This window comes from Cucurbita pepo, chromosome 10 (assembly GCF_057944985.1).
Source record: "Cucurbita pepo subsp. pepo isolate OVF chromosome 10, ASM5794498v1, whole genome shotgun sequence".
NCBI classification, from domain to species: Eukaryota; Viridiplantae; Streptophyta; class Magnoliopsida; order Cucurbitales; family Cucurbitaceae; genus Cucurbita; species Cucurbita pepo.
This window is the reverse complement of record NC_141807.1, coordinates 16,222,579-16,243,702: the sequence shown is the minus strand read 5'-3', so window position 1 is coordinate 16,243,702 and position 21,124 is coordinate 16,222,579. Positions and strand designations below refer to the sequence as shown.

Genomic DNA, 21,124 nt, shown 5'->3' with positions numbered 1-21,124 from the left:
TCAGACTAATTTTTTTTTTTTTAGTTAAAAATTAGAATTATAACAATTTGCTTAAAACCCCAGACTAATTTTGCTTCATTTCTAAATGCAAAGTAGAATAATGAAAACATATAAATGGTAAGCTCAAACATTTCAAAGAAATAAATAAGTTTTGATGGTATCAATACTCACCAGAAAACAATCAACCAAATTTATTTCAAACATAGAAAACTTCATGTCTCCATCTTGTAAAGTCAATAAACCAAAGGGCCTAATATAGTAGAGAAATAAAAAAAAAAAATGTTACTCTCATCTGTTTTGTGCTTTGTGCTGTGCCATGAGTGATCAATGGATGTTTTTGACCAATTCCTACTATTTTTTTTTCTATTTTTTGAAACTAGCACTTTTCTCTTGTACTTCTTATAATTTTAGCTTTTAAAGTTGTAAATATTTGTGATTATCAGTCAACTGAGTTAAGTGGAAATAAATTTTGAAGATGAAATTAAAGTATTAATTTTGATGTCATCTTTACTGAGTTTTGGGATATTGTTGTTAGTAAGATTCAATCTAATGCCATTAGTAATTCACAATGATAATATTCAAAATACTTGACAAAAAAGAATGGTCAACATAAGATATTTGAAACAAATAAATATTTTGTCCTCTGATATATCAAATCACTCATTTGAAATTCCTTAATAATAAACCTGAAGTCTTACATCTTTTATAGAAAAAAGTTCCTTAAATAGAAGTCTTATTAGATAATTCTAAGCATTTAGAGATCAACTAGACACAAAGCTAAACATTCTCAAAAAAAAAATAAGGGGTTAAACTTTTAAGTTAAAGTAATTTAAGAAATTTATGATTTTTATATTATCAAGAGTTTAATTGAGATAGGTCGATTCAATCTAGTGGACCCAAGAATTGAACCGAACCAAACAATCTAGTTAGTAACATGATTTAGTGGAAGCATTTTTATGCAAAGTAGAAGCAATAATGGAGGGTTTGAAATAATATAGTTTTCACCCCATGTTTCTCGAGTGAATATTGAAATAATATAGTTTTTATGTTAAGTTTTGCACGGAAGAAAGATAGACTGGGATGTAAAGTATTATTTCAATGTTTGTAATATATAACAATATATAAATTAACTATAAGAAATATATAAAATTACATGTTCTCTAAGAGCTTCAATCAACACTGGAGGGTTACTTCTGCAACCACTCTAAAGGTGCTCAAGATCACAACGAGTTAGATAAAACAGCTCTAGAACTTTGAATCCAATAACTTGAGTTTGACTTGTGATACGATCTCTCTTCTTGTGGAATCTGCATAAAATAGGAAAACCATTCCAAAATCAATTTTTACAAGGGGTTCTATGGTGTAGTGGTTAGCACTTTGGACTTTGAATCCAACGACCTGGGTTCAACTCCCGGTAGGACCTTTTTAGAAATGACCTTGATGTGAAAACATAGAATAACTCCCGGTAGGACCTTTTAAGAAATGACCTTGATGTGAAAACATAGAATAACCCCCGTAGGACCTTTTAAGAAATGACCTTGATGTGAAAACATAGAATAAGGAACGACAACACATTGGTAATAAAATAGTTCGTAATTTAGAGCATGTCTAAACCTTGAGCTAGGATAATATGATTTCGAGGTTTCAGGAACTAAACCTTAGAGGTTGTCGTATTTTAACCATGATGCAGGGCATCTCATTTAGGTGAGGGAGATAATAAGTTCATCATGGAATTCTACTCATGTTACATATACCATTGCATCCCAACTAAACCTTAAAGGTTGTCATGTCATGCATCGTATTTTAACCATGAAAACTCTTCCGAAGTACTCTTAATTTTCTCCCCATGAGTGCATAGGTGGCAATTCTACTCATGTTACATATACAATTGCATCCCAACTAAACCTTAAAGGTTGTCATGTCATGCATCGTATTTTAACCATGAAAACTCTTCCGAAGCACTCTTAATTTTCTCCCCATGAGTGCATAGGTGGCATCCTGCTAGCAAATCGTGGTGCCGAGCATCTGATTTAGGTGAGGGAGATAATAAGTTCATCATGGAATCCTGCTCATGGTACATATACCATAGCATCCCACCTAAAGAGAAATAGGGGCCTCGCGGTTCACTTCGTGAAGTGAGATAATGGTTACTTCTGGCATGGATCCTAGCAACTTGTTATGCATGATGTTTGCATTAACCTAGGTGTTTTCTTGGATTCTTGGTGATCCTAGGTTTATGCATAACGTCTTGGTTCAAGCTTGGAACTTATAAGTTCTTAGGAATAGCCCAGCATTATATTGTGCATGTAGTATCTATTAGAGACCAAGGGTACATCTGGGAATCTATTATTTCAGGGATACCACTTTAGTTATCCTAGGAGGTAAAGTCATATGAATCTTGATGAGCATTTTCTCCCATATCTTGGTTTCGCTAACTAAAGTTTTCCAATAACTCCCAAACTTCATTACCTTATATAACCTCTCGGGATAAGGATTCATACAACATTTCTTAAATTAAGATCTACTGAGAAAACTCGAGAAAATGTCAAATTTTGAGCTGACTTGGACAGTTTAGTTGAACTGGCCGTATCATCGTTTTCTTCCTCTAAACAGGAAGAAGATGCGCATTTTTCGCATCGCCGCCATCTGAAACTCGGCCTGTACAGCCACATTTACAGCGTTTCTCTCCTCGATTTCTTCGTGAAACTTAAAGATGGATGTTACAAGAAAGGGCTAGGGATTTATTTGATAACTTCTCGTGGATCGTAGCCTAAGATATTTGTTACCAAAGTTCATCCAAAATCTGATTTATCGCTGGAGATAAAACAAAGGATTTCTTATTGGGTAGACGATTCTACGGGTTTCTAGGCCCTATTTCTTCATTGAACCCCTTCCATATCCTATCTTCAGGCTAAAGGAATTGGTTTGGAGGAACGTCTTTGAGTGTAGGACCTTAATTTCCAAAAATCATTATCGGTATGCAACTCGCTCGAAATGCCAGATTTTCGATCTCATGGGTAGCTTGTTCTACGATGTCTCAGCTCTCGATTCCTTCATCAAGTTTACTCAACATCTTCCTCTGAAGCTAGAGGAATCCTTAATTTGAAGGAAAAGAGATCGTAGATAGGAATTTTGACTCTTATCCCCAATTTAATTTCGAAACCTATTTTCTTCAATTTGGCACGCTCTCGAGGTCATTTTTCTTCATGGTCTTCTATGGAAGCATTCCTTGGAGGTGCAGAAACTGATTGGAATCATTCTTGCTCAACGAGTCATCATGTATCCTCGAATTGGATTTCCAAGTTTTTCTTAAAGTTCTTCAATGACGGATTGAATTGGGGGAATGGTTTCTGGGCACTTTCAGCACTCTATTCCTTCATAGAACTTGTGGGTAATCTTGTTGAGAAACTATAGGAATAAGTTTGAAGAGAAATGGTGGAGGATTGCTCTCGAATTTGGAAGAAATCTGAGAGTAGGAGACCCATAATCTAAATGCTTATTGCCTTCGATTTGGGGATCGACCTTTCTCGATTCTTATTCCGTATTGTTGCTCCTACTTCAGACTTTATAGGAGGAGCTTAAACCGACATTGAGAGCTCCAGATTCTTCGTTATTTAGAAGTTTGAAGAGAAATGGTGGAGGATTGCTCTCGAATTTGGAAGAAATCTGAGAGTAGGAGATCCACAATCTAAAAGCTTATTGCCGGGGATTGACCTTTCTCGATTCTTATTCCGTATTGTTGCTCCTACTTCCGACCTTATAGGAGGAGCTTAAACCGACATTGAGAGCTCCCGAATCTTCGCTATTTAGAGTTCAAACTTTCTGGATAATTTTTTGGAGATATCAACTTCGATCATAGCCTTACCGACCATGGCTTTGAATACAAGTCATTGGACGTGATGATCCGTGCGTGTTCGTTCTAGATCATATCAAATTTTGGAGGAGATCTGACGGTTGAGATTTGAGTTCGAAATATTTTTCCCACATGATCACGGTAGATGCTCTGATTCGAATTAGAGTGGTATTTCTGTAATTATCCAGTCTTCTAGGGGTATTTTGGTAATTTGCCACTTTCTAAATATTTTATTATTATTTTTCTCGAAAAATCCATAATTTTTCTACAAATTTCTCATCGCTCTTTTATCATTTTTCCCTTTTTCTGAATCTTGAGATTCCTTCTAGATAAGGAATTACAAATCGGGAAAGATTCTTGATAATTGATCAAATGACTTTTTTGCCCTTTTGATTTACTTTTTCCTTTCCAATGTTTTTCAAAAGGCCTTTTAACTCCTTGCAATCACTTGTTAAGGTACACGAGTGACCTCACTAAGTCCTTTGTTCTTGCTTAATCCTTTAATTTTTTTTCCTTTCTATGCTTTGGGTCTTTCATGAGTGGCTTATTCTTATGGGAGATAATTTCCTTCATTTTTGGGGTGTTACATATACATACTCGTTACAAACACAAAATAAGAAGCAGAATCAAAAGAAGAACAAAAAAATACTAGATTAAAAACAGAGGTTAGTCCATGGCCCACACTCCAAAGTCCGCTCTCATCCATGACCAACTCTTAGTTACTTGAAAAAAAATAAACAACATGTTGTGAGTAAAACTTAATCGCGACCATAAGCTTCCCCTAAAATAACCAAAAGAGGTATGGGGATATTATTTCTTGTTATGTTTTGAGGATCTTATACTGATCTTGAAAACCTTCCCCTAAAATCACCTTCAATTTTCTCCCCATGAACACAATCTTCTCTCCATCTATCTTTTTTAAACACTTTTGAAAGTTAAAGAGTAGTTTTGAAGTTTTTTTTTTTTTTTTTTAGAAAATTCAACCGTATTTTTTTTAAAAAAAATTATGAGTATTTTTTATAGATAAAATGCAAAGTTCAATTGTATTTTTATTAATTTAGATTATAATTTTAAAAAAAAATACAAAGTTTTGTTGATTAAGTTAATATTAATATTATTAAAATACATAACACCACATCAAAATTAATTTATTCAGACTAAAATTAAAACTAAAAAATCAATTTATTTTAAACTTAAAAATTAATTTATTTTAAAACAAAAAAGTAGACTTTGTTTGACTAAAACGTCTCTTATCCCAACCATAAAGAATTTTATTCCAAGCTCTCTTCTAATAGACAAACTATTTATTAACTTGTGTTGAAAGATTTCACTTCGTCAATTTAAGTAGCATTCAACTATAAATATCGAATTTTAAAGTATTCCTCGACAAAGTAAATCTGTTGAAACTATCTATCAAAGGTATTCCATAATGAGTTGTGGAGAAGTGTTTCCTTCAATTCAAATTTCAAGTAAGGATGTCAATGACAAAAAAGTGCAAGAGGCTAGAAGGTTTGTAGTGGAAGAAAATAACAAGAGTCATGGACATCGTTTCGTTTACAAACTGTATCATGTGTCTTATTCATGGTTACTAAAATCTCGTTGAATTGGTGCACCTTTCACATCAGAGACATTTGTGCCTTAAACCGAGCTCTTTGCAATAGCGAACTTATTAAAAACTCTTTGCTTGCTGCAACATTTGCTTGACATAATTGGACCAAAGGACGGTATGGACGACCATAGCTCACTGTATTTGTCTCCAATCATAAAGTGTGACGTCAGATCTTTGTTCATACCATATTCATTAACTATAACATGGCAAGAAATTTTTTATGTTTTGACTAGCATGCCATATTCATATTCTGTTGTTCTTATATATCTTTAGTTACTTGTGATTAAAGCAAAGAAGTATAGACATGATTTCCAACCAACCCTTCCTTTATAAGTTAGTTCGACGAATGGGTCTTTGTTATCAATTTATTGTTAACCAGTTTCCAACCAACCCTTCCTTTATAAGTTAGTTCGACGAATGGGTCTAAGGATCCATATGTGTCCATGAAAATTAGTTAATGCTATATTTTTCTTATATTGACCCTAATATCTCTCAACAAAATGCATTAGTTGAAAATGTATTTAATATTTTTCTTTTGTCCTTTTCTTTTTTAGAAGGGTCTTATGTCTTCATTCCATTTGAAAAATGATATTTTGTTTGGTAATTTTAAACTCATTATTTTTGTTTGTTCATTCCACCTAATTTGTAAAAAAAAAATCATACCACTAGACCAAATGCCCTTATAGTGGATCTTTCATTTTTAGTTGCCGTGTGTATATGTTTTCCGCACCTTAATATATGAAATTTATCCAACCTCAATATATGAAATTTATCCACATATTTTTGTACTTTAGAACCTACTATTATTGTCATGTTAACTTCACATGGTCTATCACACGGTTGAAGCAGCATTGCCACTAGAGCCCATGCATTCCTTTGGGATAGATATGTTAAAAATTAGGCCCATTTGATAACTATATATTTTTTTTATTTCAAAATGATGTGTTTTATCCTTTTATAAATATATTAAAAAAAAAAATTTGAATTTTAAGTAAAATTTCACACCAAACTAAGTTTTATTTATTTATTTTTTCTTTATTTTAGTTTTCCAAACATAGATTTTTGTGGAGTGGCTAGTTTTCAAAACTACTTCTTTGCTACAATTGAACAATATTTATATTGTAAAATAGGATTAACTTCCTTTAAGTTTATGTAGTTTCTTTTTATTACTATGTTTACTTCTATCTCATGTAACTCCATTTGTATTTACTTCCTTTTATACAAAAATTCACCGTAATTAATAAATTCATGTGCTTAATACATTCCCTACAAAAATAAACTTGTTTGTATGAGGATAAATTACAATGAATACGAAGAAAAGAAATCTAAAAAATAAGTAGAAGGTTGAGAATTTCACTCAAACACACAATGTCAAAGCGTGACTGCATGGCTCACATGCAATTCTACCACAAGAATGACATGAAACTTGCATAGATGGTGCTCAGATTTTGAAGGGGAACTTCTCAACTTGAGAGATCAATTTCATTCATTACAAATCGGATTTTACATAATAATTTGTGGGTATTTATAGTCTCTCACAAAAGAAGTTAGTGGCCGAGATTTAATCTCGATCCCCTTAAATCTCCAAAAAAAGAAAAAACGAAGTCAATTTGACAATTCTACCATTACAACCTTTATGAAATTAAAAATAAATAAAGTTTTCTAACCACTCATGTAATGATGCTTGCAACTTCATTTGCTCCTTCAACGGTGTAAATATTCACTTTTGAAGCTCCAAATGGTCCTTCCTCAATCTAATAAGCTTGTAACATATGAAATAATAGTTGAACTGAGGCTATCCAATTTTGTAGATGAAGAATGAATGCTTGTTGAATCTTCTTGGCCTTGGATCGTGTAATAGGTCCAGTTGGAACATTTGGAACACCGTGATCCTTATCATCTTCCCCCTCTTCAAAAGGATTCGTCCTTGAATCAGAAAATCATCACCTACATCAAAAGTACTCAAGTCAGCAACATTGAAAGTAGAATGTGCTGAAAATTCTCCTGGAAGATCATTTTATATGCATTGTTATTAATTCTTTCAAGGACTTGATAAGGGTCATCCCCTCTTGGATGTAACTTTGTCTTCCTTTGAGATGGGAAAAACTCCTTGCGAAAAAGTATCCAAACCCAGTTACCGGGTTGAAAAATGATTTCATTCCGTCCTTTGTTAATTCTTGAAGCAACATTGAAATTTTGTTTCTCAATTGTCTCCTTCCCCTCTTTATGCAATGTTTCGATCCCATTTGCCTTACTTGTGGCTGCTTTACTCACAAAAATATTCGAATCAATAGAAAGCAAATCAAGACGTGTATGTGGATTAAATCCGTAAGCAACTTCAAAAAGAGAACAATGAGTGGCAAACATTCGTCCTAAGACTTAATATTCTTACAAATAATAGCCCTAAGCAATGCTCCTAATGTTCTATTAACCACCTCAGTTTGCTCATTATTGTGAAGATGACATGTAGTCGAAAACAATAATTTATTACCCAATTTATGATTTAATATTCTTATAAATAATAGCCCTAAACAATGCTCCTAATCTTTTATTAACCACCTCAGTTTGCTCATGAGTCTGAGGATGACATGCAGTTGAAAACAATAATTTGGTATCCAATTTATCCACCATACTTTCCAAGAGTGACTTAAAAATTTAACATCCCTATCTTTTTTTTGTGTGCAGCAAACATTGGTAACATTGACTACAAAACTTATAAACATCGTAATTCATGGCAAAGGTCATATGGATTGTGTTGAGCATTTTCTCCCATATCTTGGTTTTGCTAACTAAAGTTTTCCAATAACTCCCAAACTTCATTACCTTATATAACCCCTTGGGATAAGGATTCATATAACTTTTCATAAAATAAGATCTACTGATGAATTTCATAGCATTTGAAGGTCATCTAGGTCATGAACCGAAGGTAACTTACCTTAGGAGCATTATGGTCATTTTACACCATTTCTTGGTTTACCTACTTATCCTTATCCAATGACCACCAAATTTCATATCTAACCTCAATATACTATAATATTCTCAGTATTAAAATTTGATTGGCAGCGGAGCTCATATAGTGGGTTATTTTAACGTTACTTAAATCTCGAGCTATTTGACCGGTTCAGGGTCTTAACTCACGGTTCTTTGGGTTTTTCTTTCATATATCCTGAATTCATACTTGGTTTAGGGTTCATATAAAATCCAAGAGATTTCTACAAGTATTTCTTAACAGAACGTCCAAGGTGGCTACTTGCCTTGTCGTCGACGTTTGGGACGTCCATTCTTGAGCTTCTAGTATCTGAATTATTTAAAATTTCCTTCCACGTACTCCTTATTGTGTCTAGTATCTGAAATCATAAGATTTTCTATGAGAATCGGTCTGAAATGGGGTTAAAATTGAGAAAACCCGAGAAAAGGTCAAATTTTGAGTTGACTTGGACAGTTCAGTTGAAACTCGAAGATGCGCATTTTTCGCGTCGCCGCCATTTGAAACTCGGCATGTACAGCCATATTTACAGCGTTTCTCTCCTCGATTTCTTCGTGAAACTTAAAGATGGATGTTACAAGAAAGGGTTAGGAATTCTTAAAGATGGATGGATGTTAAAACAAAGGATTTCTTATTGGGTAGCCGATTCTAGGGGTTTCAAGACCCTATTTCTTCATTGAACCCCTTCCATATCCTATCTTCACGCTAAAGGAATTGGTTTGGAGGAATGTCTTTGAGTGTAGGAACTTAATTTCAAAAAATCGTTCTCTGTATAAAACTCACTTGAAACGCCAGATTTTCGATCTCATGGGTAGCTTGTTCTATGATGTCTCAGCTCTCGATTCCTTCATCAAGTTTACTCGACTTCTTCCTTTGAAGCTAGAGGAATCCTTAATTTGAAGGAAAAGAGATCGTAGATAGAAATTTTGACTCTTATCCCCAATTTAATTTCGAAACCTATTTCCTTCAATTTGGCACGCTCTCGAGGTTATTTTTCTTCGTGGTCTTCTATGGAAGCATTCCTTGGAGGTGCAGAAACTGATTCGAATCATTCTTGCTCGACGAATCATCATGTATCCTCGGATTGGATTTTCAACTTTTTCTTGAAGTTCTTCAATGGCTGATTGAATTGGGGGAATGGTTTCTAAGCACTTTCAGCACTCTATTCCTTCATAGAACTTGTGGGTAATCTTGTTGAGAAACGGTAAGAATAAGTTCGAAGAGAAATGGTGGAGGATTTCTCAAGAATTTGGAAGAAATCTGAGAGTAGGAGACCCATAATCTAAACGCTTATTGTCTTCGATTGTGGGATCGACCTTTCTCGATTCGTATTCCGTATTGTTGCTTCTACTTCAGACTTTATAGGAGGAGCTTAAACCGACATTGAGAGTTCCAGATTCTTCGATATTTAGAAGTTTGAAGAGAAATGGAGGAGGATTGCTCTCGAATTTGGAAGAAATCTGAGAGTAAGAGACCCACAATCTAAACGCTTATTGCCTTCGATTGGGGGATCGACTTTTCTCGATTTTTATTCCGTATTGTTGCTCCTACTTCAGACTTTATAGGAGGAGCTTAAACTGACATTGAGAGCTCCAGAATCTTCGTTATTTAGAGATCCAACTTCTTCGATAATTTCTCAGAGATATCAACTCCGATCATATCCTTACCGACTTGGCTTTGAATACTAGTTGTTGGATGTGATGATCCGTCCGTGTTCGTTCTTCATCATATCAAATTTTGGAGGAGATCCGACAGTTGAAATTTGAGTTCGAAGGATTTTGCTCGGATGGTCACGGTAGATGCTCTAATTCTAATTAGAGTGGCATTTCTGTAATTATCCATTCATCGAGGGGTATTTTGGTAATTTGCCAATTTTTGAATATTTTATTATTATTTTTCTCCAAAAATCCATAATTTTTCTACAAATTGCTCATCACTTTTTGATCATTTTTTACAAATCCGTAAAGATTCTTGATAATTGATAAAATGACTTTTTTGCCCTTTTCATTTACTTTTTCCTTTCCAATCCTTTTCAAAAGGCCTTTTAACACCTTGAAATCACTTGTTAGGGTACAGGAGTGACTTGACTAAGTCCTTTGTTCTTGCTTAATCCTTTAATTTTTTTTCCTTTCTATCCTTTGGGTCTTTCATGAGTGGCTTATTCTTATGGGAGCTAATTTCCTTCATTTTTGGGTGTTACATATACATACTAGTTACAAACAAAAAATAAGAAGCAGACTCAAAAGAAGAACAAAAAATACTAGATTAAAAATAGAGGTTAGTCCATGGCCCACACTCCAAAGTCCACTCTCATCCACGACCAACTCTTAGTTACTTGAAAAAGAAATTGATAAACATGGAGTGAGTAAAACTTAGTAAGTAGTCTACTAGTAGGTTCTTAATCACGACCTTAAGCTAGGATATTACTTCTTGTTATGTTTTCAGGATCTTAGAACTTAGAGGTCATCGTGTCATGTATCATATACTGATCCTGGAAACCTTCCCCTAAAATAACCTTCAATTTTCTCCCCATGAACACATGAATGGTGTCGTCATAATCATGTAATCCTACTGGTAAATCCTGGTGCAGGACATCTCGTTTAGCTGATGGGAAAGGTAGGCCTATCAAAATATCCAGCTCATGATACATATTGCATGACATCCTACCTAAAGAGGAATATGGGCCTTTGAGTACACATTGTAATGCAGATAATGGTTACTTATGGGTATGAATCCTACCAACTTATTTAACATGTTATTCACATAGTTCTAGGTACTTGGTACATGGATTATTGATGAACCTAGGTTTCTACATAATGTCATGGGTTAGGCTTTAAGAGTTGAGGTTTTAGCTTAGGAAAACATTAGAGGGTAACCTAACGTGGACTAATTCGTGTGAAAATCTACTAGCACTTTCAGGACCTCTTTCATTCTTGATTTTTCTAAATCTTCAGCCAGAAAAGTCTTCTCCGATCAGAGCCTTCCTTTTTTAAACACCTTGTAATTCTTATTCTATAAAAAATTTAATGATTCGGGATGTTTATAAAAATTAGAAAATGTACCATTTTCTCAATGTTTTTTCAATTTTACTTGTTCTTTGCTTCTAGATACAACCTAGTAGGGATTATACACCATCTCTTATTGGAGACCTTGAGTGTTGCAAATTCTACTCTCCTTTGAAAAATTTCGGTCATCGAAAGTGCTTATTCTAAAATAGGTCAGGGTACAAGGTTCTTATTTGCCTTCTGTTTCCCAAGTGGCTTCTTCTACTCTATGATTCTTCCATAGGACGTTAACAAGAGAGATTTCCTTATTTCTCAATCATTTCACTTTCTTGTCTATTATTTGAATCAGGTCTTCTTTATATGTTAGGTCATCTCTCAAGAAGAGAGTTTCATGAGCCAGTACGTGCGAACGATCTAGGGTATACTTCCATAGTATGGATACATGAAAGATATTATGTACTGCAGACAATTTTGGGCATTGCCCGATTCTATAGGCCACAGATCCAATCCTTTCTAATATCTCAAGGGGACGGATAAACCTAGGGCTTAGCTTCCCCTTTTTACCCTACCTGAGCACCCCTCTCATGGGGTGCTACCTTTAGGAATATATGATCCCCTACCTACAATTCCATGTCCTTGCGCCTTAGGTCTGCATAGCTTTTCTCTGGGCTTTGTGCGGTTTATATCCTAGCTTTAATCTTCTGGACTGCGGCGTTCGTAATTTGCACCAGCTCTTGCCTAATAGTTGTCGTTTGCCCCCCTTCTTCCCAAAAGATAGGGGATCGAAATCTTCGTCCATAGAGAACCTCGTATGTGGCCATTTGTATGGTGGCTTGGCAAATATTATTATAAGCGAATTTCATAAGGGGTAGGTACTTAACATGTCTTCCAATATTTGCTTGAGCATTTTTGTTTGACCATCTTTTTATGGGTGGAATATCGTACTATAACTGCGTACCCAATTCCTTTTGTTAAATTTTCCGGAAGGGAGATTTAAATATGGCATCTCGGTCTAATACTATTGCCTTTTGTTGAATTTTAAGAAGTGTACCCAATACCTTTACTGATGAATATTCATTTTTAATGTTAGCAAGAGTAGCTTAGTTGGGAGATTGTTAGACTGAAGATTTGAAGGTCACACGTGTTTTATCCACGTTCACGTTCACCGCACCTGTTTCAATTTGCATAACCTGACTATTCAATAAAAAATTAGTCATTATTTCTTTTTAAAATCTCAATGAATCAGCGAAAATATCTTTACCGATAAATTTTCATTTCTAATGATTGTGGGGATAGCTCAGTTGGGAGAGCGTCAGACTGAAGATCTGAAGGTCATGTGTTCGATCCACGTTCACTGCACTTGGTTCACGTTGCATAATTTGAATATTCTTTTCAAAATTAGTGATTATTTATGTTTAAACTATAATGAATTAGTGGAAATAGCTCTACTTATGGATTTTTATTTTTAACGTTAACAGGGATAGCTCAGTTGGGAGAGTGTCAAACTAAAGATTTGAAGGTGACGTGTTTGTTTAATCTCCACGTTCACCGCACCTGTTTCCATTTGCATAAGCTGACTATTCAATAAAAATTTAGTTATTATTTATTTTTAAAATTTCAATAAATAATGAATTAGCAGAAATACCTTTACTTATGATTTTTTTTTCAAATATTAGGGAAGATAACTCGGTTTCACCGCACCTAATTCACGTCACATAACTTGACTCCTAACTATTCAATCTAAAATTAGTGATTATTTCTTTTTAAAATATCAATGAATTAGCTAAATACCTTACTAATGAGTTTTCATTTTTAATGTTAGTGGGGATAGCTTAGTTGGGAGAGCGTCACTGTAGATCTCAAGGTCACGTGTTCGAGTTGAAGGAAGTGTCATAAGGCTAACTTTTTTTCAATTTTATTTGATTTTATTTCAATTTTGTCAAACTCACTCAGGTACTCATCTCAATCATTTGAGCCTTGTTGGCCTTCAATAACAATCATTTCAGCCTTGTTGGCGTTCTTATGGAAATAACCTGTAACTATTCAACTGGATTATCATATTAACAATTTGAATCAAATAAAGTGACATTAACCATTTGAATCACCTCAACCCCACTTGTTGAACTTGACCTTCAACTGGATTATCACATTAACAATTTGAATCAAATAAAGTGACATTAACCATTTGAATCACCTCAACCCCAGTTGTTGAACTTGACCAAATGTCTATAACATAACACTAACAAAGGTACAAAGTAACACAAACAAAGATACAAAGTAACAAAAACAAAGGTACAAAGTAACACTAACAAAGGTACAAAGTTCATAAAAGTCTTTTTAATCTAAAATACCATTGAACTTGACCATTATAGTGCCCCCCTCAAACGTAGGTAAAGTTTAAATTCGGGTCTCCTTTTCAAACTCACTCGGGTGCTCATCTCAACCATGATGGCTTTCAACAAGAGAGACCTCGAAAATAGCCGGATTATCGCATTAACCATTTGAATCACCTAAACCCCACTCATTGAAATTGAAACAAATATCTATAACATAACACTAACATAGGTACGATGTTCATAAAAGTCTTTTTAATCTAAGATACTATTGAACTTGACCATTAAAGTTCCCCTCAAAATGAGGTAAAGTTTAAATATAATTGGTGACAAAAGATGAAACTATAAAATAAAAAGAAATAAGAAAATAATATTCCATTTTAGAGAATCAAACCAGAATCTCCTAGGTGAAAGCCAAATATCCAAACTGTTGGACAACAATGAATTTTTGGTGTAGTTGTCCTAAAGTCTTTTGTCTAATCGCTGAAGAGTTTTATTATGATGTTTTAGGTAATGTCTAACTCTTCGACACGTCGTTTCATGTGTGTGATAGATTTCTCAGAGTTACCGCGACGTTTCGAGCTATTTGATCGTGTGGCTGTTTCTTCAAAAGGGTCAACATCAAACGTCAGGTCTTTGATTGGCAACCCATCCAGAGGAGCGTCGATTGCATCGATTCCATCAACAGTCTTCCCATGAGTTTATGGTGCATGACCCATTTTTTATACCATTCACCTTCGAGCGCCAACATAGTTTTGCATCGTCCATGAGATGCATTGCGACCAACGTAACTCTTAGGTCCTATGAGCAAGTTCCAGTAACCTTCAAGTATTGTTCTACGTCAAAAATAAAGCTTTTTAATTCCTTAGCATCCCGATTTCCATTTAAGGGGTTGTGTTCTTGGATTTTAAGTTTGTTAAGCCCACATGAACTTGGCTTGAGGTATGGTTCTCTACTGCCAAACTTGTCAAACTCACTCGAGTGCTCATCTCAACCATGATGTCGTTCAAACTTTGGTGATGACGTATCCTAGAAAAGCCAACTTAAAAAAAAATAGGTTCTCTAAATTACGTGTCTTATATCCTTCAAGATATCAGGCACATTTACAAATTTCTTGATGAGTGTGTTCAAAATAATACAAAGTCTTGATTTGTAAGGGATATATCTACAACAAAAAAAAAATCAAATCATTAGTCAAATAAACTCTTTGCTTAAGTCTTATTTCAAATTTAGTTTTAGAAAAAAAAAAGGGAATAATCTTGTTTCAAACAAAAAAAAATTTTGCTAGATAGAAGTAAGTTTTGTTGTGGTTTGATTTTAAAATTCTACCTATAAAAGAAGTTGAAAACACCTTGGAGATTACCTATGGGAGAGTTTCTAACAAAGTCTCTCTTCTCTGTCTTCTCAAACTGATACTACCTATAAAAGAAGTTGAAAACACCTTGTGAAAGTCTCTAAGGATACTGCGACCTCTAGCTTTGCAAAATCCAGTGTTGTTGGTGCTTATCAAAATCGCTGCCAGAATAAAGTTTAATAAGTGGTTCTATGGTGTAGTGGTTAGCACTTTCGACTTTGAATCTAACGACCTGTGTTTAATTCCCGATAGGCAATCCACAAATTTATACAAAATTGGTTCATAGCCGATTCGGTAGGGTCACTTTTGGACCGATAATCTGTATAAGGGGTCACTAAGGTTGAGATCATACAAAATGGGTTCATAGCTCAATGTTAGAGCATTTGATTGCAGATCAAGAGGTCACCAATTCGAACATAGTTGGGCCCTTCTATCTTGGATAGAAATTTGTTACACTTTTTGGACCGACACTATGTCTAAGGGGTCACAAATGTTAAAATCCTACAAAATGGATCCATGGCTCAGTGGTAGAGAATTTGACCGATCACCCGTTTGAACTTGGTTGGGCCCTTTTATTTTGGACAGACACTTTTTACACTTTTGGACTGACACTCTATAGAAGGGGTCACTAAGGTTGAAATCATATAAAATGGGTCCATAGCTTAGTGGTAGAGCCTTTGACTGCAGATCAAGAGGTCATCAATTTGAATCTGGTTAGGCCCTTTTTATTTTGGACAGACACTTTGTTCGATTTACTCCCGACCATCGAGTGTCTAAAGGAAAAGAAATAAGAATAATTACCGATTCCAAACCTTATTCCAAAGTCCTAGTGTGGTATCCAAGCACCCACTATGAACATGGTTAAAAACTTAGCACCACTATTCTCGGACAAGAACCAAGAAATCATTAAGAAAATAGTGTGGTCTTATCCAAGCACCCACTATGAACATGGTTAAAAACTTAGCACCACTATTCTCGGACAAGAACCAAGAAATCATTAAGAAAATAGTGTGGTCTTAGCGCCACTATATAATATGGTAGAGAAATAAAAAAATGTTACCCTCATTTGTGTGGTGCTGCCATAAGTGATCAATAGAAATATTTTAAGCACTTTTCTCTTGTACCCCTTATAATTTTACCTTTTAAGGTGGTAAATATTTGTGGGTTTTAAGCACTTTTCTCTTGTACTCCTTATAATTTTACCTTTTAAGGTTGTAAATATTTGTGCACGGGTGACTATTATGATTATCAGTCAACTGAGTAATAGAAATATTTTAAGCACTTTTCTCTTGTACTCCTTATAATTTTACCTTTTAAGGTTGTAAATATTTGTAGGTTTTAAGCACTTTTCTCTTGTACTCCTTATAATTTTACCTTTTAAGGTTGTAAATATTTGTGCACGGGTGACTATTATGATTATCAGTCAACTAAGTTAAATGGAAATAAATTTTGAAGATGAAATTAAAGTATTAATTCTGATGTCATCTTTACCTGAGTTTTGGGATTTTGTTATTAATGAGATTCAATCTAATGCAATTAGTAATTCACAATGATAATATTCAAAATACTTGACAAAAAAGAATGGTCAACCTAAGATATTTGAAACAAATAAATATTTTGTCCTATATTAAATCACTCATTTGAAATTCCTTAATAATAACCCTTCTTACATCTTTTATAGAGAAAAGTTCCTTAAATAGAAGTCTTATTAGATACTTCTAAGCATTTAGAGATCAACTAGACACAAAGCTAAACATTCTAAAAAAAATTAGGGGTTAAACTTTTCCGTTAACATAATTTAAGAAACTTATGATTTTTATATTCTCAAGAGTTTAATTGAGCTAGGTCGATTCAATCTAGTGGACCCAAGAATTGAACCGAACCAAACCAACTAGTTAGTAACATGATTTAGTGTAAGCATTTTGACGCAAAGTAGAAGCAATAATGGAGGGTTTGCAATAATATAGTTTTCACCCCTTGTTTCTCGAGTGAATATTGAAATAATATGGTTTTCCTGTTAAGTTTTGCACGGAAGAAAGAAAGACTGGGATGTAAAGTATTATTTCAATTTGTTTGTAATATACAACAATATATAAATTAATTATAAGAAATATATAAAATTACATGTTCTCCAAGGGCTTCAATCAACACTAGAGGGTTACTTTTGCAATCACTCTAAAGGTGCTCAAGATCACAACGTGTTAGATAAAATAGCTCTAGAACTTTGAATCCAATAACTTGAGTTTGACTCGTGATAGAATCTCTCTTCTTGTGGAATCTGCATAAAATAGGAAAACCATTCCAAAATCAATTTTTACAAGGGGTTCTATGGTGTAGTGGTTAGCACTTTGGACTTTGAATCCAACGACCTGGGTTCAACTCTCGGTAGGACCTTTTTAAGAAATGACCTTGATGCGAAAACACAGAATAAGGAACGACAACACAAGACATTTTAAAACAAAAGGGTGTTTCCTAGCATTCGATGCGAAAACACAAATTTTCTCGAGGCATAAGGTGTAACATTCTTGAGTTATTCCGAACTTGCTCCGCCATCATTTGAGCCCATAATAACTAGCATGAGTTTTCGGTTCCGAACTTGCTCCAAACAAGTTATTCCGAACTTGCTCCGCTCCGCTATCATTTGAATCCATAATAACTAGCATGAGTTTTCGCTTCCGAACTTGCTCCAAACAATATCATTTGAACCCATAATAACTAGCATGAGTTTTAGGTTCCGAACTTGCTCCAAACAACTTGAAATCTTGAATTTATTCTCATGTCATATAAAATAGACCCTTACAGAAAATAGTTGGTAATTTGGAGTATGTCTAAACCTTGACCTAGGATATGACTTCTTGTTTTGTTTGGAGCATGTCTAAACCTTGAGCTAGGATATGACTTCTTGTTTCGTTTTCAGGAACTAAACCTTAGAGGTTGTCATGTCATGCATCGTATTTTAACCATGAAAACTATTGCAAAGTAACTCTTAATTTTCTCCCCATGAGTGCATAGGTGGCGTTGTCATAATCGTGGCATCCTGCTAGCAAATCGTGGTGCAGGGCATCTCATTTAGGTGAGGGAGATAATAAGTTCATCATGGAATCATGCTCATGGTACATATACCAAAGCATCCCACCTAAAGAGAAATAGGGGCCTCACGGCAGTGATGAGCATTTTCTCCCATATCTTGGTTTCGCTAACTAAAGTTTTCCAATAACTCCCAAACTTCATTACCTTATATAACCTCTCGGGATAAGGATTCATACAACATTTCATAAAATAAGATCTACTGAGAAAACTCGAGAAAAGGTCAAATTTTGAGTTGACTTGGACAGTTTAGTTGAACTGGACGTATCATCGTTTTCTTCCTCTGAAAAGGAAGAAGATGCGCATTTTTCGCATCGCCACCATCTGAAACTCGGCCTGTATAGCCACATTTATAGCGTTTCTCTCCTCGATTTCTTCGTGAAACTTACAGATGGATGTTACAAGAAAGGGTTAGGGATTTATTTGATAACTTCTCGTGGATCGTAGCCTAAGATATTCGTTACCAAAGTTCATCCAAAATCTTATTTATCGCTGGAGATAAAACAAAGGATTTCTTATTGGGTAGCCGATTCTAGGGGTTTCAAGGCCCTATTTCTTCATTGAACCTATTCCATGTCCTATCTTCAGGCGAAAGGAATTGGTTTGGAGGAACGTCTTTGAGTGTAGGACCTTAATTTCCAAAAATTGTTCTCGGTATGCAACTCACTCGAAACGCTAGATTTTCGATCTCATGGGTAGCTTGTTCTATGATGTCTCAACTCTCGATTCCTTCATCAAGTTTACTCAACATCTTCCTCTGAAGCTAGAGGAATCCTTAATTTGAAGGAAAAGAGATCGTAGATAGGAATTTTGACTCTTATCCCCAATTTAATTTCGAAACCTATTTTCTTCAATTTGGCACGCTCTCGAGGTTATTTTTCTTCGTGGTCTTCTATGGAAGCATTCCTTGGAGGTACAGAAACTGATTGGAATCATTCTTGCTCGACGAGTCATCATGCATCCTCGAATTGGATTTCCAAGTTTTTCTTGAAGTTCTTCAATGGCGGATTGAATTGGGGGAATGGTTTCTGGGGACTTTCAGCACTCTATTCCTTCATAGAACTTGTGGGTAATCTTTTGAGAAACTGTAGGAATAAGTTTGAAGAGAAATGGTGGAGGATTGCTCTCGAATTTGGAAGAAATCTGAGAGTAGGAGATCCATAATCTAAACGCTTATTGCCTTCGACTTGGGGATCGACCTTTCTCGATTCTTATTCCGTATTGTTGCTCCTACTTCAGACTTTATAGGAGGAGCTTAAACCGACATTGAGAGCTCTAGATTCTTCGTTATTTAAAAGTTTGAAGAGAAATGGTGGAGGATTGCTCTCGAATTTGGAAGAAATCTGAGAGTAGGAGATCCACCATCTAAATGCTTATTGCCTTCAATTGGGGGATTGAACTTTCTCGATTCTTATTCCGTATTGTTGCTCCTACTTCCGACCTTATAGGAGGAGCTTAAACTGACATTGAGAGCTCCAGAATCTTCGTTATTTAGAGTTCAAACTTTATGGATAATTTTTTGAAGATATCACTCCGATCATAGCCTTACCGACCTTGGCTTTGAATACAAGTCGTTGGACGTGATGATCCGTGGGTGTTCGTTCTGGATCATATCAAATTTTGGACGAGATCTGACGGTTGAGATTTGAGTTCGAAATATTTTTCCCGGATGGTCATGGTAGATGCTCTGATTCGAATTAGAGTGGTATTTCTGTAATTATCCAGTCTTCCAGGGGTATTTTGGTAATTTGCCACTTTCTGAATATTTTATTATTATTTTTCTCGAAAAATCCATAATTTTCTACAAATTTCTCATCGCTCTTTTATCATTTTTCCCTTTTTCTGAATCTTGAGATTCCTTCTAGATAAGGAATTACAAATCGGGAAAGATTCTTGATAATTGATAAAATAACTTTTTTGCCCTTTGTATTTACTTTTTCCTTTCCAATCTTTTTCAAAAGGCCTTTTAACTCCTTGCAATCACTTGTTAAGGTACACGGGTGACCTGACTAAGTCCTTTGTTCTTGCTTAATCCTTTAATTTTTTTCCTTTCTATGCTTTGGGTCTTTCATGAGTGGCTTATTCTTATGGAAGATAATTTCCTTCATTTTTGGGGTGTTACATATACATACTCGTTACAAACACAAAATAAGATGCAGACTCAAAAGAAGAACAAAAAATACTAGATTAAAAACAGAGGTTAGTTCATGGCCCACACTCCAAAGTCCGCTCTCATCCATGACCAACTCCTAGTTACATGAAAAAAAATGATAAACATGGAGTGAGTAAAACTTAGTAAGTAGCCTACTAGTAGGTTCTCAATCGCGACCATAAGCTAGGATATTACTTCTTGTTATGTTTTGAGGATCTTATACTGATCTTGAAAACCTTCCCCTAAAATAACCTTCAATTTTCTCCCATAAACACAATCTTCTCCCCATCTATCTTTTTTAAACACTTTTGAAAGTTAAAAGAGTAGTTTTGAAGTTTTTTTTTTTTTTTTTTTTTTTTTTTTTTTTTTTTGGAAAATTTAACTGTATTTTTTTTTAAAAAAATTATGAGTATTTTTTTTAGATTAAAGTGCAAAGTTCAATGGTATTTTTATTAATTTAGATTATAATGTAAAAAAAAATACAAATTTTTGTTGATTAAGTTAATATTAATTTTATTAAAATACATAACACCACATCAAAATTAATTTATTGGGACTAAAATTAAAACTAAAAAATTAATTTATTTTAAAACTAAAAAGTATACTTTGTTTCTTATCCCAACTATAAAGAATTTAATTCCTAGCTCTCTTCTAATAGACAAACGATTTATTAACCTCTGTTGTAAGATTTCATTTCATCAATTTAAGTAGCGTTCAACTATAAATATCGAATTTTAAAGTATTC

General features: G+C 34.4%; 3 non-coding genes across 3 annotated transcripts; all 3 read left to right on the top strand.

Moving 5' to 3' along the window:
- Positions 1-1,351: 1,351 nt before the first annotated feature.
- Positions 1,352-1,423, top strand: TRNAQ-UUG (transfer RNA glutamine (anticodon UUG)). Its single transcript has one exon. It is a non-coding gene; the product is annotated as a tRNA-Gln (tRNA).
- Positions 1,424-12,739: 11,316 nt separating this feature from the next.
- TRNAF-GAA (transfer RNA phenylalanine (anticodon GAA)) lies at positions 12,740-12,812 on the top strand. The gene has a single exon. It is a non-coding gene; the product is annotated as a tRNA-Phe (tRNA).
- A 4,650-nt stretch (positions 12,813-17,462) lies between these two features.
- Positions 17,463-17,534, top strand: TRNAQ-UUG (transfer RNA glutamine (anticodon UUG)). Its single transcript has one exon. It is a non-coding gene; the product is annotated as a tRNA-Gln (tRNA).
- The last annotated feature ends 3,590 nt before the right edge of the window (positions 17,535-21,124 follow it).